The sequence below is a fragment of the Pleurodeles waltl genome, chromosome 4_1 (genome assembly GCF_031143425.1).
Source record: "Pleurodeles waltl isolate 20211129_DDA chromosome 4_1, aPleWal1.hap1.20221129, whole genome shotgun sequence".
NCBI classification, from domain to species: domain Eukaryota; kingdom Metazoa; phylum Chordata; class Amphibia; order Caudata; family Salamandridae; genus Pleurodeles; species Pleurodeles waltl.
The window spans coordinates 79,157,785-79,172,923 of NC_090442.1; the positions used below are offsets into that span (position 1 = coordinate 79,157,785).

General features: G+C 47.6%; 1 pseudogene; it reads right to left on the reverse strand.

Annotated features, from left to right (window-relative positions):
* Positions 1 to 3,732: 3,732 nt before the first annotated feature.
* On the reverse strand, positions 3,733 to 3,898 carry LOC138288625 (U2 spliceosomal RNA; annotated as a pseudogene).
* Between the last annotated feature and the right edge of the window lie 11,241 nt (positions 3,899 to 15,139).

Sequence of the window (15,139 nt, forward strand, 5' to 3'; positions counted from 1 at the left end):
TGATCAGAGAAATACACTGTCACCATGGAGTGTTGCCTGATCCTCACTGATTTAGAGGTGAAAACAAAGTCTATCCTGGAGCGCACAGATCTATCAGGGTGGCTCCAGGTGAAGTTCCTGGCATCCGGCCCCATGGATCCAATGACGTTTGTCAGGGAGGCCTCACCCACCATCTCCGCCAGGAGTTTCGCGGCATCATCCATCCATCCTTCCCCAGCCCTGGTCCCAAATCGACCACCACTTTCTAGTATACAGTTGAAATCCCCACCCATGATGATTGTTCTGGAGGTGACCAGCTGTGGTCTGAGGCGCTGAAACAGCTCCCGTCTCTCACCTACATCAGAAGGCTCATACACATTGTCCAGTCTAACTGGTTCTCCTGCCCATGAGCTGTCAACGACAAGAGCCCTGCCGTCTTCCAGCTCGGTGACCGAGTCCATTGTGAAGCACCTCCCTCTGACTAAGGTAGCGACTCCTACAGACCTACTGCTGTTCCCCCCAGACCACAAAGAAGGCCCAAATGTCCACTGCTGTTCTAGGTGTGTGTATGAAGCTGCAAAAGGGATGGAGCATTCCTGAATCATGTACACATCATATTTCTGGCTGGCAAGAAAGTTCAAGGTGCTAGCACATCTGCGCTTGTCTCTGATACTTCTCACATTTATGGAAAATAATGAAATAGCTATCTTAATTAGTGTTTAAGAGTTTAACTTAGGCTTAAATACTGAGGCCCGTATTTATACTTTTTGACGCTAAACTGCGCTAACGCAGTTTAGCGTCAAAAGTTTTTGCGCCGGCTAACGCCATTCTGAAGCGCCATGCGGGCGCCGTATTTATTGAATGGCGTTACCCGGCGCAAGCAGACCGGCGCTGCCTGGTGTGCGTGGAAAAAAACCACGTACACCAGGCAGCGCCGGCGTTGGGAAAAATGGCGTTAGGGCGTCTTAAAAATGGTGCAAGTCAGGTTGACGCAAAAAAATCGCCTCCACCCGATTTGCGCCATTTTTAACGACGCCCAGACGCCATTTACATGACTCCTGTCTTAGTAAAGACAGGAGTCATGCCCCCTTGCCCAATGGCCATGCCCAGGGGACTTCTGTCCCCTGGGCATGGTCATTGGGCATTGAGGCATGTAGGGGGACACAAATCAGGCCCCCCTATGCCAAAAAGAAAATATAAAAAAAAAATATATATACTTACCTGAACTTACCTGAATGTCCCTGGGATGGGTCCCTCCATCCTTGGGTGTCCTCCTGGGGTGGGCAAGGGTGGCAGGGGGGGTCCCTGGGGGCATGGGAGGGCAGCTGTGGGCTCATTTTGAGCCCACAGGTCCCTTAACGCCTGCCCTGACCCAGGCGCTAAAATCTGGCGCAAATGCGGGGTTTTTTGGCCCGCCCACTCCCGGGCGTGATTTTTGCCCGGGAGTATAAATACGACGCATTTGCGTCGCAGTCAGTTTTTTGGACGGGAACACCTACCTTGTATATCATTAACGCAAGGAAGGCGTTCACGCAAAAAAATGACGCTCTTTACTCATAGTTTGGCGCTAGACGCGTCTAACGCCAAAGTATAAATATGGCGTTAGTTTTGCGCCGAATTTGCGTCGAAAAAAACGACGCAAATTTGGCGCAAACGGAGTATAAATATGCCCCTAACTATCAAGTCAGAGTAATTAGCTGTTTTTACACAGTGACAAGGCTACTTACAGGGCTGGTCAGGCTCCTGGCAGGTCTCCGGCGCGGGGGATGTTGTCTTGGCCACTGTTGCTTGGTGCTTCTCTGAGGCAGGCTTGCCCACGTGGCTGGTCTCCGGCTCTTCCTCCTCCAGGTTGGCAGGTAGGCTTTGCTCTTCCTTCTCCATGGAGGTCTCTTCCTTCTCGGCTGTTGCTGGCGAAGGTGGTGGGGACGCTTCCATGACGCTGGCTAGCGCCCTCATCTCCTGCAGCACTCTTGTCACTTGGTCCAGTTAGTCATCTGGACCCTCATCTGGACCCTCATTCCCTGGTTGTTCTTCCTCTGACTCCTCTGGATTGGAGTTGGGGTTGTGGTTGTCCAGGTGTTTCTTCCTGGTCTTCTTTGTTACTTGTGGGGGACTGTGCCTCCTTTTCCTGTGCTCCTGTTTCATCCAGGGCCCTTCTTCCTGTATCTCAGAGGCGGGTTGGGGAGCGTTGTCTGTTGGCCCACTCTCAGGGATGGCAGGTATTTCTTCTTCTGTGCTCTGTGGCTCCAGGGCCGAGGTGGAGCCCTGGTCAGGTTTGACTTGCTCCTGCCTGAGGCATTTCCTCCTCCCAGTTTCCTTGGTCTTTCTGGGTGCTGGGACTGGGAGGTTTGGCCACCTGGGTGTAGGACTTAGCTCAGCTTCACCATGACTTCACCATGACTGTCCATTTACCATCCCATATGCTATCACTGTCCAGGTTGCGCTCGTTGATGTGCAGATTGTAGACATATACACCAGATCTCTGCTGTTGTAAACCCCCTCTTGGTCACCAGCAGTTCTGTGATTCTAGCTTCCTCTATATCTTCACTGTGTTGGACTTTTAGCAAGATCATAATGGATTACCTCTCCAAAAATCTGAGGGCCTTATTTATACTTTTTGGTGCAAAACTGCACTAAGGCAGTTTTGCCCCAAAAAGTTTTGCACCGGCTTGCACCATTTTTTAGCACCAGCTGGGCACCATATTTATGGAATGGTGCAAGCCGGTGCAAAGGGTAGGCTAGCTTAAAAAAAAATGAGGTTAGGCAGTTTTGAGTCAAAATAAATCATTCTGACCAGATTAGCATCATTTTTTTACGCTAAGGGGCATATTTATACTCTGTTTGCACTGAATTAGCGTCATTTTTTTTTACTCTACTTCAGAGCAAAACTAACTCCATATTTATACTTTGGTGCTAGACCCGTCTAGCACCAAATTTATGGAGTTAAAGTCATTTTTTGGAAGTGGAAATCTACCTTGCCTTAATGAGATGCAAGGTAGGCGTTCCTGTGCAAAAAAATGACTCTATGGCCTTAACACCATATTTATACTCCCATGTAAAAATGGTGCAAGGGAGGGAGGAGGGGTCAAAAAATGGGGCAAAGCTTGCTTTGCCCCATTTTTTAAGACCTGGGTCAGGGGAGGTCTTAGGGGACCTGTGGCCCTATTTCCATGGTGGAACACCATGGAATAAGCCCAGAGGTGCCCTCCCTAGGCCCTAGGGGCACCCCCACCCACACTAGAGGGACTGCGAGGATGGGGGACCCCATCCCAGGTAAGTACAGGTAAGTGCATTTTATTTTTGAAAGTGCCATAGGGGGCCCTGAATTGGGCCCCCATACATGGCACAGGGTGCAATGGCCATCTGGTTAGAGTTTTTAGTGCTAAACCAAGTCATTTGCACTACTTAATGTGGTGCAAAAAAAGTTTAGCCTTGGTGCTAGATGGATCTAGCACCAAAGTATAAATATGGAGTTAGTTTTGCACTGAATTAGAGTTAAAAAAAATGACACTACTTCGGTGCAAACAGAGTATAACTATGCCCCTGAATGTCAGCAGGCCTGTGAAGTATATCAGAAGAAGTTTTAAGCCTCCAGCATTAGTCCACCCACATGCCAGGAAAGATAGGGTGAGTAGGGAGCACAAAAGTTTCCGAGCTCTAGGAGCTGACGACACAGTCCTTGGGGTGTTCTATTTTGCGCCCCTAATGAGCAAACTGACACCACCTCTCTCTCTTTAGAGACGAGTGGTCCTTTTGCGGTTAATTTGCATACATTTGCATATACAATGCAAATTTATTTCACTTCCAAGTCGAAGTAGTAGATCCATTAAATATCAAAATTACTTCCACTGGACAGTGGTTTCACACTGATAAGAACAGATACTACACTTGATCTTAGCCAAAAGGCTAATGTGGCGGTTGAATGGCAAAATGCTGCACCATATGTACAAAGTGGCGCAAAGCTTGCATTGTGCCACTTTGTAACCCCTTCCACCATATTATGCCTGCGCCGGCGATGAATCTAAGACTCTTTTGTGCCATTTTTATCACCATTTCTTTACGCCTGCTGAGTGCAGGGTGTTAAAAAGAAGCATCCATTGGCTTCAATGGGTATCTGTGTGCTTTGCTGGTTTTGCGTAAACAATATTGACCCTAATCGTCGAAAGCTCCAAACTGGCATCAAAAATTCTGACACTACTTTCCTAACTGCCGCCATAGTGCACCGTATATTAAATACAGCGCGCACACGGTGGCGTTAGGGAGCCCCTGATGGGTCCCTAGTCAAGTTAGCGGGACAGCACAGTGTACACACACTAGGGGAGCGGTACCAAAGGTCATCACTGGGGGTCCATAATGACTCGTCCAGGCATCACATTGTATATTCCCCAGGGGTGCAGTACCGCAGGTGGTCACTAGGGGTCCCTAATGAAGTCCTCCAGGCACCACACTGTATGTACCCCGAGGCTGCTGTGCCAGAGGGTGACGCAGGGAGCCAGTGCGTCCAGTACAAAGTACTCCGGCCACCGCGACCCACAAATATCTGCTTCTATTGATTTAAAACTGCCAGTGACGCGCTACTTCTTTTCTTTGCTTGCTGCGTTTTCAGCACTTAACACGTTAATTGATAACATCTTACTTTTTAATTATCGAACACCAGTGCTGACTGATATAAAAATAAGCTCGAATTCTTTTTTACATAGCTCAGATTTAGAAGTCCGTTTCGAAACACTAACCTCAAAATAAAAAACATTTTCCAGATAAACAAAGTTTTTTTTCACCTTCATAACAGATCCTGTCTGTACAACGTGACAAAGATCCTACAAAAATTGTACACTTGTCGTTTATCATCGCCACACACAGTGCAAATGACAAACTGAACAATGTGCCCACGAGGAGTAAAATGTTGAATCTGTAACTAGCAGATAGTGTTATGAACAACACTTGACGTACACGGTGTCTTTTAAACTATCATAGGGTATAACATATATCGCCGTTGTACCAAAACGCTTACACAAATAGAAGTATTTCTGATTTAGAAATCATAAAAACATGTTTTTACCAATGACAAATGAAACGGAAGTGAGTGTGGATATATGATGTATTCTGGGTATGCAAATTTCCCCCCCCCAAAAAAAGCTGGTTGTTCATGGAGAGCCTGCCCCCTAGTAACAGTAGATGGTACTGCGCATTCTGGTTGGTGGACGCCCAGTCTTAATCACAAGCAGCTTGCGCTGTCTGAAGGTTGCTTTAGTTAGGGTACAAGCACGTAAATCTAGCCTTTCTTGGCTTAGGCCCGCAGCTTGTGCCCTTTTATTTATGTACTTGGCATTTTATTCGTTTTTCTTATTTTAGCAAAGGCGTGGTTTAGTGAAAGCTGTTTTTAATATTTTATCAGTTGCTCTTTTGTGCAAACTTTTATTCTTTTCTTGCATGACATATTCACTCTGCTTTCTTCAGGGCTGACTATGATAAGCTTATTAGTTATATCTGGTACAAAGTGTTCATCATGTGTTGTCACATCAGGGCAGTTTCTCAGAACATCTGCTGTTTCATTGTAAAACACTTCACTGCCCCTTTATGTTAGAGGGGATTTCCAGCTATTGTCATCGAAACCTGCATGACTGCAGTTTTTGACAAGCTCTGATGCCTCTTCTGCCCATATGTGGGAGGACTTGCAGTAGACCAACACACCTCTTCTTTACATACAATCACAGGTATGGGGGATGGGTTTCTTCCGAGGGGCCTGATGGACAGATTAGGCCTTACACTGCCGTGCTCTTGTATTGAATATTGGTAGTGCAAGTAGAGATTCCAGAACCATTACTGGGATCGTATGGTCGGACATTTCCTCTGTTTCATTTCCCTCATCACTGTTCTGCTTTTAATATGTTTTATTATCCTCATAGTCGTAGTAAATGCCTTTTTATGTAGAATGCAGTTGATTAAAAAAACACAAAAAGTATGTAGCTATGTGTGAGAAACAGCGCTGAACAACATCTGATACATCCAAAATAGTGTGCATGACAACATTGTATACCATTTAGTCCTCCATTGCCAAACACAATAAACATGAAGTGCTAACGCAGATAGGGGCAGATATGCAAGCCCCTAGTGCCTCAACGCTCCATTAGCTTAATTTGTTTTTACACTAAGGTGGTGATTAGTAGGCCATACCCGTGCCATATTTACAAAGTAGCGCTATCCATGCACTGTGTGACTTTGCAACCCCTTGCACCACATTATACCTGCACAAGGTATAATGTGTGCAGGGGGGGAGTTCCCCGTGCAGGGAGGCCCAATAAAAATGGCGCAGTGAAATTTACAAGATTTCACTGTGCCATTGTTTCCAATAACCAAGCCCTTGTATTGGCCCATGGGCCTCCCTGTGCTATGTTGCACTAGCGTCAAATTTTTTGCCACTAGTGCAGCAAGGTGGCACAATAGCATTAAAAACATTGAGATGTTGTAGTAACGACTGCCATGGTGCACAGTGTTGTAAATACAGCAGGCAGCTGCTGTGTTGTAAATACAGTGCATCCATGGTGTCACTAGGGGGAGCAGGGGGGACTCAAGAAAAGTGGCGCAGTGGGACCGATGTGCCACTTTCTTGTAAATATGCCCCATAGTATGCTATTACTGTGTGTGTCTCTCGTACAGCTAGCTCTGTGTATGGCGCACACTTGTGGAGGATAGTAAAGTTTATTCATAGTATGATGACTGTGACGTGATACACATAGGCCCGTATTTATACTCCGTTTGCGCCGAATTTGCGTCGTTTTTTTCGACGCAAATTCGACGCTAAACTAACGCCAACTAACGCCATATTTATACTATGGCGTTAGAGGCGTCTAGCGCCAAAGTTCCCGGAATGTGCGTCATTTTTTAGCGTGAACCCTTCCTTGCGTTAATGATATGCAAGGGAGGCGTTCCCGTCTTAAAAAATGACTCCCAGGCCTTAACGTAGTATTTATACTCCCGGGCAAAAGAGACGCCCAGGAGTGGGCGTGGCTAAAAACGGCGCATTTGCGCCGCTTTTTAACGCCTGGGTCAGGCATGGCGTTAAGGGACAAGTGGGCTCAAAATGAGGCCAGAGTGCCCTCCCCTGCCCCCAGGGACCCCCCCTGCCACCCTTGCCCACCCCAGGAGGACACCCAAGGCTGGAGGGACCCACCCCAGGGACATTCAGGTAAGTTCAGGTAAGTATGTTTTTTTTTTTTTTAATAATTTTTTTTGGCATAGGGGGGCCTGATTTGTGCCCCCCTACATGCCACTATGCCCAATGACCATGCCCAGGGGACAGAAGTCCCCTGGGCATGGCCATTGGGCAAGGGGGCATGACTCCTATCTTTACAATGATAGGAGTCATGTTGATGGGGGATGGGCGTCGTTAAAAAATGGCGCAAGTCGGGTTAAGACGATTTTTTTGCCTCAACCTGACTTGCCCCATTTTAAGACGCCCTAACGTCATTTTTGCCCAACGCCGGCGCTGCCTGGTCTACGTGTTTTTTTTCCACGCACACCAGGCAGCGCCGGTCTGCTTGCGCCGGCTAACGCCATTCCATAAATACGGCGCCCGCATGGCGCTTCAGAATGGCGTTAGACGGCGCAAAATATTTTGACGCTAAACTGCGTTAGCGCAGTTTAGCGTCAAAAAGTATAAATATGGGCCATAGTGTGTGCATGGGAACACAGTCCAACCCATACAGTCTACCTATCGCCTGGATTAATGTACTTGATCCCTTCTTAAGGTTGACCTCATCACTTTCAGAGACTAAGGATTTCTTTTTTGGATCTCACGATTACCATCAACTAGGGGAAATTGGAGACCTGCACTTATCAGAAGACAACAGATCGTAATAGTCTACTACTATATGAAAGTCACCATCCTAAGGCATTACGGGATCCTTTATTGTATGGTCAATTTCTGCTGCTATGCCGTAATTGCAGTGACATCTCGACTTTTGAAGCACAAGCCAATGACTTTGCAGCAAAGTTGCATAATAGACACTATCCACGCCAAATAATACAGCTCGCAACCAGGCATGCAATAACCACAGAGAGGCATTAATGCCAACTGAACCTAAGAACTCTGACACTCGATTGGCTAGTGTTTCTACATACACGCTTCTGCCAAACACCATAAAAAAGCTTATTAACAATCAATGGTCTATACTGAGAAGTGGTGAAGTATCAGTACCTAAGCATTTGGTTGCCTTTAAGAGGACAACAGATATAATGGACTTGGTTGTACATACACGCCTGATAACTGTCCGCTCAGAACCTAGGCAGGTGACACTTTTTGGCAACCCTCCCCAGTAGTAGGTCATCATCCGTGTGGTAGTTGCAATGTTTGCTCATTGACCAAACAGGTTGATACCTTAGATTTGCTACCTATAGGCAGATGGCGCCTTTTGAGACACACTAATTGCAACACACATAATTGCATTTACATGATTACGTGTTCCTGTCATTTGCGGTACATTGTAATGACCACTAGACCAGTGAAGGTCAGGATCAATGAACACCGCAGTAAAATTAGGTGTGGACGTTCCACTACAAAACTAAGGCCCATATTTATACTTTTTTTGCGCCGCATTTGCCACATTGTTTGGCGCAAAAGTGCCGCAAACGTACAAAATATAATTGTATTTTGTTAGTTTGTGACGCTTTTGTGTCAAAGAATGACGCAAAAGCGGTGCAAAAAAAGTATAAATTTGGGCCTAAGTGTCCACTATCTCAACAAAAAGCACACTCCAAACGATATGTGGTGGGTAGTTCTTGACACATTTAATCACATTCTGACTGGATCTAAAACGTTATTAGAAAGAGAGCAACGTTGGGTGTTCAGACTGGAGACCCACATCCATGGGCTCAATGATGATATTCCGTGGATGAGTTTCCCTCCTAATAGTTGATTGGTCCCTTGTTCATTTTGGCACTGAGTCCCTGGCACCTCATAGGGATAAACCATATGATTACCACTGTGTAACTCCTCTATTTGATGCCAGCTTACTATGATGTCTTTTAAGACACATTAGCATTCTTTGCGCTATATTTACCCTAATCTACCTTTTTGGTGATACCTACAATTTAATATACGGTATCTTGATTGTGCCTAAGCTACCCTATACTTTTGTGTTGGCTAAACCAATCCTTCTCGATGGTGAAACCTACTACAAGCCATTTGATGCTCTGACTATTTTTTCATGGTGTCCCTGTGTAGGAAAGTCCCATCTTGCCTGGCATGTTTCCCCCATTTTTACTTGTGTGTCAGTTTGTTTTTGCCTGTCTCACTGGGATCCTGCTAGCCATGACTCATAGTTGTTGCCTGAATGTGTTCCCTGTGTGGTGCCTAACTGTGCCACTGAGGCTCTACTTATTCAGAACCTCAGTGCTTATGCTCTCTCTGTCTTTAAAATTGTCACTGCAGGCTAGTGACCATTTTTACCAATTCTGATTGGCACACTGGAACACCCTTATAATTCCCTAGTATATGGTACCTAGGTACCCAGGTGTAGGAAGTTGGCTCTGTATGTGCTATTTCAAAGTAAGGAAAAGCATGCACAGAGTCCAAGGGTTCCCCTTAGAGGTAAGATAGTGGCAAAAAGAGATAATACTAATGCTCTATTTTGTGGTAGTGTGGTCGAGCAGTAGGCTTATCAAAGGAGTAGTGTTAAGCATTTGTTGTACATACACACAGGCAATAAATGAGGAACACACACTCAGAGACAATTCCAGTCAATAGGTTTTTGTATAGAAAAATATATTTTCTTAGTTTATTTTAAGAACCACAGGTTCAAAATCTACATGTAATATCTCATTTGAAAGGTATTGCAGGTAAGTACTTTAGAAACTTTGAATAATTACAGTAGCATATATACTTTTCACATAAAACACAAATAGCTGTTTTAAAAGTGGACACTGTGCAATTTTCACAGTTCCTGGGGGAGGTAAAGTATTGTTAGTTCTTGCAGGTAAGTAACCCACCTACAGGGTTCAGATTTGGGTCCAAGGTAGCCCACCATTGGGGGTTCAGAGCAACCCCAAAGTTACCACACCAGCAGCTCAGGGCCGGTCAGGTGCAGAGGTCAAAGTGGTGCCCAAAACGCATAGGCTTCAATGGAGAGAAGGGGGTGCCCCGGTTCCGGTCTGGCAGCAGGTAAGTACCCGCATCTTCGGAGGGCAGACCAGGGGGGTTTTGTAGGGCACCGGGGGGGACACAAGTCCACACAAAAAGTACACCCTCAGCAGCGCGGGGGCGGCCGGGTGTAGTGTGCAAACAAGCGTCGGGTTTCAAATGGGAGTCAATGGGAGACCAAGGGGTCTCTTCAGCGGTGCAGGCAGGCAAGGGGGGGGCTCCTCGGGGTAGCCACCACCTGGGCAAGGGAGAGGGCCTCCTGGGGGTCACTCCTGCACTGAAGTTCCGTTCCGTCAGGTGCTGGGGGCTGCGGGTGCAGGGTCTTTTCCAGCCGTCGGGATTTTAGAGTCAGGCAGTCGCGTTCAGGGGGAGCCTCGGGATTCCCTCTGCAGGCGTCGCTGTGGGGGCTCAGGGGGGACAACTTTGGTTACTCACGGTCTTGGAGTCGCCGGAGGGACCTCCCTGAGGTGTTGGTTCTCCACCAGTCGAGTCGGGGTCGCCGGGTGCAGTGTTGCAAGTCTCACGCTTCTTGCGGGGATTTGCAGGGGTCTTCAAATCTGCTCCTCTGTAACAAAGTTGCAGTCTTTTTGGAGCAGGGCCGCTGTCCTCTGGAGTTTCTTGTCTTTCTTGAAGCAGGGCAGTCCTCTGAGGATTCAGAGGTCGCTGGTCCTGGGGAAAGCGTCGCTGGAGCAGGTTTCTTTGGAAGGCAGGAGACAGGCCGGTAGGACTGGGGCCAAAGCAGTTGGTGTCTTCTTTCTTCTTCTGCAGGGGTTTTCAGCTCAGCAGTCCTCTTCTTCTTGTAAGTTGCAGGAATCTAAATTCTTAGGTTCAGGGAAGCCCTTAAATACTAAATTTAAGGGCGTGTTTAGGTCTGGGGGGTTAGTAGCCAATGGCTACTAGCCCTGAGGGTGGGTACACCCTCTTTGTGCCTCCTCCCAAGGGGAGGGGGTCACAATCCTATCCCTATTAGGGGAATCCTCCATCTGCAAGATGGAGGATTTCTAAAAGTTAGAGTCACTTCAGCTCAGGGCACCTTAGGGGCTGTCCTGACTGGCCAGTGACTCCTCCTTGTTATTCTCATTATTTCCTCCGGCCTTGCCACCAAAAGTGGGGGCCGTGGCCAGAGGGGGCAGGCAACTCCACTAGCTGGAGTGTCCTGCAGTGCTGGAACAAAGGGGGTGAGCCTTTGAGGCTCACCGCCAGGTGTTACAGCTCCTGCCTGGGGGAGGTGTTAGCATCTCCACCCAGTGCAGGCTTTGTTACTGGCCTCAGAGTGACAAACTCACTCTCCCCATGGGGCCAGCAACATGTCTCGGTTGTGGCAGGCTGCTGGAACTAGTCAGCCTACACAGGTAGTTGGTTAAGTTTCAGGGGGCACCTCTAAGGTGCCCTCTGGGGTGTATTTCACAATAAAATGTACACTGGCATCAGTGTGCATTTATTGTGCTGAGAAGTTTGATACCAAACTTCCCAGTTTTCAGTGTAGCCATTATGGTGCTGTGGAGTTCGTGTTTGACAAACTCCCAGACCATATACTCTTATGGCTACCCTGCACTTACAATGTCTAAGGTTTGGCTTAGACATTGTAGGGGCACAGTGCTCATGCACTGGTGCCCTCACCTATGGTATAGTGCACCCTGCCTTAGGGCTGTAAGGCCTGCTAGAGGGGTGACTTATCTATACTTGCATAGGCAGTGAGAGGCTGGCATGGCACCCTGAGGGGAGTGCCATGTCGACTTACTCCTTTTGTTCTCACCAGCACACACAAGCTGGCAAGCAGTGTGTCTGTGCTGAGTGAGGGGTCTCCAGGGTGGCATAAGACATGCTGCAGCCCTTAGAGCCCTTCCCTGGCATCAGGGCCCTTGGTACCAGAGGTACCAGTTACAAGGGACTTACCTGGATGCCAGGGTGTGCCAATTTGTGGATACAAAAGTACAGGTTAGGGAACGAACACTGGTGCTGGGGCCTGGTTAGCAGGCCTCAGCACACTTTTAATTCAAAAGATAGCATCAGCAAAGGCAAAAAGTCAGGGGGTAACCATGCCAAGGAGGCATTTCCTTACACAACCCTCCCCCCCAAACGAAAGAGGATGAGACTAACCTTTCCCAAGAGAGTCTTCATTTTCTAAGTGGAAGAACCTGGAAAGGCCATCTGCATTGGCATGGGCAGTCCCAGGTCTGTGTCCCACTATAAAGTCCATTCCCTGTAGGGAGATGGACCACCTCAACAGTTTTGGATTTTCACCTTTCATTTGCATCAGCCATCTGAGAGGTCTGTGGTCAGTTTGAACTACAAAGTGAGTACCAAAGAGGTATGGTCTCAGCTTTTTCAGGGACCAAACCACAGCAAAGGCCTCCCTCTCAATGGCACTCCAACGCTGCTCCCTGGGGAGTAACCTCCTGCTAATGAAAGCAACAGGCTGGTCAAGGCCATCATCATTTGTTTGGGACAAAACTGCCCCTATCCCATGTTCAGAGGCATCTGTTTGCAGAATGAATTGCTTGGAGTAATCTGGAGCTTTTAGAACTGGCATAGCTTGTTTCAGGGTGTCAAAGGCCTGTTGGCATTCTACAGTCCAGTTTACCTTCTTGGGCATTTTCTTAGAGGTGAGTTCTGTGAGGGCTGTCACAATGGATCCATATCCCTTCACAAACCTCCTATAGTACCCAGTCAAGCCAAGGAATGTCCTGACTTGAGTCTGGGTTTTTGGAGCTGCCCAGTCCAGAATAGTCTGGATCTTAGGCTGGAGTGGCTGAACTTGGCCTCCACCTACAAGGTGTCCCAAGTAAACCACAGTTCCCTGCCCTATCTGGCATTTGGATGCCTTGATAGAGAGGCCTGCTGATTGCAGAGCCTTCAAAACCTTCTTCAAGTGGACCAGGTGATCCTGCCAGTTGGAGCTAAAGACAGCAATATCATCAAGATAAGCTGAACTAAAGGACTCCAAGCCAGCAAGGACTTGATTCACCAACCTTTGGAACGTGGCAGGGGCATTCTTTAAACCAAAGGGCATAACAGTAAACTGATAATGCCCATCAGGTGTGGAGAATGCTGTTTTCTCTTTTGCTCCAGGTGCCATTTGGATTTGGCAGTACCCTGCTGTTAAGTCAAAGGTACTTAAGAATTTGGCAGCACCTAATTTGTCAATCAGCTCGTCAGCTCTAGGAATGGGATGGGCATCTGTCTTGGTGACAGAATTAAGACCTCTGTAGTCCACACAAAACCTCATCTCTCTCTTTCCATCTTTGGTGTGAGGTTTGGAGACTAAGACCACTGGGCTAGCCCAGGGGCTGTCAGAGTGCTCAATTGCTCCCAACTCCAGCATCTTGTGGACTTCCACCTTGATGCTTTCCTTAACTTGATCAGACTGTCTGAAGATTTTGTTTTTGACAGGCATGCTGTCTCCTGTGTCCACATCATGGGTACACAGGTGTGTCTGACCAGGGGTTAAGGAAAAGAGCTCAGCAAACTGTTGCAGGACCTTCCTACAATCAGATTGCTGTTGGCCAGAGAGGGTGTCTGAATAGATCACTCCATCCACTGAGCCATCCTTAGGGTTTGATGAGAGGAGATCAGGGAGAGGTTCACTCTCAGCTTCCTGGTCCTCATCTGTTACCATCAACAGATTCACATCAGCCCTATCATGGAAGAGTTTTAGGCGGTTTACATGGATCACCCTCTTGGGGCTCCTGCTTGTGCCTAGGTCCACCAGGTAGGTGACCTGACTCTTCTTCTCTAGGATTGGGTAAGGGCCACTCCATCTGTCCTGAAGTGCCCTGGGAGCCACAGGCTCCAAAACCCAGACTTTCTGCCCTGGTTGAAATTCAACCATTGCAGCCTTTTGGTCATACCAAAACCTCTGGAGCTGTTGGCTGGCCTCAAGGTTTTTACTTGCCTTTTCCATGTACTCTGCCATCCTTGAGCGAAGGCCAAGTACATAGTCCACTATGTCTTGTTTAGGCTTATGAAGAGGTCTCTCCCAGCTTTCTTTAACAAGAGCAAGTGGTCCCCTTACAGGGTGGCCAAACAGAAGTTCAAAGGGTGAGAACCCTACTCCCTTCTGAGGCACCTCTCTGTAAGCAAAAAGCAGACATGGCAAGAGGACATCCCATCTCCTTTTGAGTTTTTCTGGGAGCCCCATGATCATGCCCTTTAATGTCTTGTTGAATCTCTCAACAAGGCCATTAGTTTGTGGATGATATGGTGTAGTGAATTTATAAGTCACTCCACACTCATTCCACATGTGTTTCAGGTATGCTGACATGAAGTTGGTACCTCTGTCAGACACCACCTCCTTAGGGAAGCCCACTCTGGTAAAGATACCAATGAGGGCCTTGGCTACTGCAGGGGCAGTAGTCGACCTAAGGGGAATAGCTTCAGGATACCTAGTAGCATGATCCACTACTACTAGGATGTACATATTTCCTGAGGCTGTGGGAGGTTCAAGTGGACCCACTATGTCCACACCCACTCTTTCAAAGGGGACCCCCACCACTGGAAGTGGAATGAGGGGGGCCTTTGGATGTCCACCTGTCTTACCACTGGCTTGACAGGTGGTACAGGAGACACAAAACTCCTTAAATTTCTGGGACATGTTGGGCCAGTAGAAGTGGTTGACTAACCTCTCCCACGTCTTGGTTTGTCCCAAATGCCCAGCAAGTGGAATATCATGGGCTAAGGTCAGAATAAACTCTCTGAACTCCTGAGGCACTACCACTCTCCTAGTGGCACCAGGTTTGGGATCTCTTGCCTCAGTGTACAGGAGTCCATCTTCCCAATAGACCCTATGTGTTCCAGTTTTCTTGCCATTAGACTCTTCAGCAGCTTGCTGCCTAAGGCCTTCAAGAGAGGGACAGGTTTCTTGTCCCTTACATAACTCTTCCCTTGAGGGTCCCCCTGGGCCCAAGAGCTCAACCTGATAAGGTTCAAGCTCCAAAGGCTCAGTTCCCTCAGAGGGCAGAACTTCTTCCTGAGAAGAGAGGTTCTCTTTTTGGTGTTGTGTTGCAGCTGGCTTCCCAGCTG